Genomic DNA, 4,099 nt, shown 5'->3' with positions numbered 1-4,099 from the left:
ACCACGGAAGCTGTGATCATGAGGGATTCTGGAAGCTACACGTGAAGTTAAGAAAAAAATCAAGAATATATATGCGAGGGCACTGACAGCATCACAGCCCTTGGTCTGGAGCCAACCCAGCAGAGCTTCCTCGGTCTGTTCAATATCGAGAAAGTGAAATATTGGAGCTGTTGGGCACATATCAATAACGCCTGGACAAATCTTATTTAACATGTTGAAGTTGAAGGGAGCAGGAAGGGGACATTCTCACGGGGGTTGAATACTTACACAATCTATACAGTTGAGCGATGGCGATCAAACTGTAAATCAAAAAGAGGTTAAAGTAGTCGCAGCGATGGCGATCAAATTAAAAAAAAATTGATATGCGGCCATCGTTTGTAAGCAGTGTATGACAAACAGAATAGGGTAATTCTAACCTTTGGGTGGGCAATGATGATTTGCTGGTTCTTGCTGTGGCGACTGTCATGATGCCATAAAGGCTTGCAGAAACAGACTAATGTACATTTAACAATGCAGTGATCAGACGAAATATTGGACACATGGGAGATACAACTGTTAAGTTACACAACGAGCACACGCTATTTCTTTGACCGGGAAACCTTTGTTCGGGAAACCTTTGGCCGGGAAATACGATAGACATCAGTCTCGCTGTACATTGCACCTTAGTCGCGGGACATAATGCACATTCTGAGTGAACTCACGTTAAAAGACACAAATTCCTGAGAGTTTGTCTGAATGTCTGGATGTCAGGATCATTGTGCTGTTGCAAGAGCATCGGACCCGTCTCCTTTAATTCCATGAAAACTTGACTGGGAGACGGATGTGTGGCCAGCAAAACACGATAGTTCGGGCGATGGGAGAGTCTTTTCAGTAAGACCTCATAACACTGATGCAGCAATTGAAGTCAAAAGAAAGACCGGAAGACTAGTACACATACAGATGACGCGAAGAACGCCATTGCCTCCCACGGTAGGTGTGGAGCATTGCAAAACTTTTCAGGTTCTAGATCGGCAATGGTCAATTCAACTTGGCATGTCTCCGTAGGACGGAAGATGACGTGGTGAACGATCTCCTTAGCGATCTGGTGAATCAAGAATTGATAAAATCCATTGTCCTGCGAGGAAAATAAGAGTTTGACAACGAATGGGAAGTCGGAGAACTCACGGAAAGTGGGAGCACGTGTGCAAATGGTCTGATGAACATCCGAATGCACTCCAAGATCTTATCCGTCAAAACATCACCATATGCACCATCCCCGAGGCCAAAGCCTGCGCGAGAGTCAAGGGTGTCGTTCAGCCTGCGCCTCACATCGTAGTTGAATTGTGAGAACCACGGAGAAGCCTGCTATGTGATAAGACAAGTAAATGAAACAAAGAGGACACGTACAAGTTTCAATATTTCATCTTCAGTAATAGGCTTCTTCGTAGTTCTGGAAATAACTAGAAATGAATCAATAAGTGTAGCAGGTATTAAGGAAACGACCTCCTACCCTTTTCCAAGGTCGAAGGATCGACATTAGACCTGATCAGACAGAGGGGCCAGAGTCGGTGAATCACCTCGGTTCTCTGGTTACGTTCGTTCTTTTGGACGATTAAGTGGGGATTCTCTGTTGTCCTGCAGCAGATCGCAATCCTTATCAGGACTTGAAGATGGGCAAGCGGATGTCGCCAATTGTCGTGCGTCTTCATGACCTTCTGGATGCTGCGGTCTGTAGCACTGGCTGCTTGAGGTTCAGCCGGTGTGGTTGCATTTTGTTGGAATTCAGCGGCGTTGCTTGGGCCTGCTGCGATGTCATTTGCCGACTCGGAGCAGATCCGAGACTGCGCATATATCGACGTCCCCTGGCCCGACGCAGTAAAGATATCTGAGAACGCAATCAGGTCGTCATCAGTAATCTTATGGTACCCAGTAGGGTAGCGTGCAAGATGAACGACAGTGCAACCAAGAGGGTTTGTCTCATCAACCTAAGAGCGTGTCAAGTAAGATATAGTTTTATTGCAAGGCGAACTTACATAGTGGTATAGACTATACACACTGTTCTCGCAGCTCACCACCGTCAGACAAGGCAAATTCAACGGCGGGGCAGAGAAGTCGAGCTAAACATTTGATTAGTAAGAAAGCGGGATGCAGTCGCTGTTCAACATACGAGCAAGACATAGCAAGGAACATCAGTGCGGGGGTTCAAGAATGGTGAGGCATGCAGCATGGGCGTCCGAATGTAGCCCACAAGACACAACTGCTCTCTAAGCTTTATAGATGTCAGTTTTACAGCGTGTAGAAGGTAAAATACTTTACATTGAGTCGGGCATGTGTCGGACACTACACCCATAATCAGATTACACCTTCAAGACATTCATACAGTACTTACATATAGAGCATATACCGTTGGCAGCGACCCCACCGCTAGATACCCTACAAAGTCCACGCTCATCGATGGGTCACCCTGGAAGAAGTGATAGTTAGGTTCATTCGGTGAACAATGAGAAGAAAACAGCTTACGGAGGAATGGATTACCGTGTCAATCGACACGTCGTAGATATAGTAGTCGTGGCTTGAACCATGTGCGCCGTGAAGTGGAACAAATAGGGACATGGACATGTTGTTCGAGAAGAGAGAATGGCGCCCTTGATACTTATAGTGTGCCAAATTAGGTCGTCGCTGGCCCATTAGTGTGATTGAGGAAAATAAACCTGTGCCATCAGTATCGTTGATAGAATTCACAATCGATGGCACTGCTCAAGTGCCATTGATCGTCTTTTACGTGTAAAATAATAAATATTGAAATGCGCCATCGTATGGGTATGCGCGCTAGTTTTCATAATCTAATTCTAAGTCGCTACCGTACATCCCATCAAAAGCAGATTCTAGTGATTCCTGACTTGTGCTAAAGTCTTGATCAAAACATCGCGAATCATCTTCATCGTCTTCAAATTCCCCGTCTGTGGCATCTTCAGTATCACTCTCGACCTCTTCTGCGATAGGGCTGCCTTGTGATTCGGGAAGCGAGGAACGATGGTGAGAGTACACGTGTCCAACCCCAAGGCCGTAATGGAAACGCATGAGCATGTCACGATCTACAAACCTTAAGAATGATGAGCCTTTTCCATCACATGTAAAGAGTCGTGTGACCACACGTACCGATTAATATAATACGCGCACCAATCATGCTTGTCCCCCGCTAATGCTGACATTCCGGATCCATCAGGGTGCCTCTTGCAGCTGTTGAAAGCAGGGATGATGTGGCTGCCCCTCAGGACATCCGTAGGATCGAGAAAGTCAAATGAGTGCTCGTCCGTCAACGAGGGAAAGCTAACTCGGTCAAGTGTTGCGGTATCCCAAGATGACACCTGATCCATGAGCTCGTACCATCGGATCCATAGAAACTCCATTCGAATTGGAGTGTAATCCACGAAGCCGGCTCCAATGTAGATTACATTGACGTGATATATTCCAATAACCTTACCATATATGAATTGGTGACCGTGATATTCCACAGGCACCTCGTACTCAGTCCGGAGAACCATCACATTGCAGTGTGAGGTCCGTGGATTTATAACATCTTGAGCTCTTCGGACGTCGTACGAAGTGTAGTTAAACCTCGCAATGTTGTGATGATACATGCGGTCGTCCTTCAATATGACCGTATTAATATCTGTTTCTTCTCCCAGCCCGTGACGAAGAGTCGTGTTGATCCGATGTAACAAGTGTGTCTTGAGTTTTGGGACGAAGTTCTATAGAGGTGGTGTGTAAGATATCAAATATACCGACACGACACATACCGTGATAGCTGGGTCTCCTTGATGGAGACATAGATATGAGCCAATATGTACAGGGGCCTTCTGTGATAATCCAATATGGTGATGGATACACGGACTTGTGGCTAATTCTGTAATTTCAATGTGAGGGCGTTCAGTCACTCTGTCACCAATTCGGCGAATTCGGGCTTGACGGCGCTCAATCCGAGTGAGCTGTTTGACAAATAGTTTGCGATCCGTACGACAGTATCGAGCCTTCGGCAAACGATGTTCAAGTTCACCCTAGGAAGCTAGTCAGTGCCACCTGGAAGTCATATGTCACAGGACTGACCGGTTCAGTACTA

This window comes from Suillus fuscotomentosus (genome assembly GCF_016647785.1).
Source record: "Suillus fuscotomentosus strain FC203 chromosome Unknown F5891scaffold_63, whole genome shotgun sequence".
Taxonomy (NCBI): Eukaryota; Fungi; Basidiomycota; class Agaricomycetes; order Boletales; family Suillaceae; genus Suillus; species Suillus fuscotomentosus.
This window is presented reverse-complemented; position numbering follows the sequence as displayed.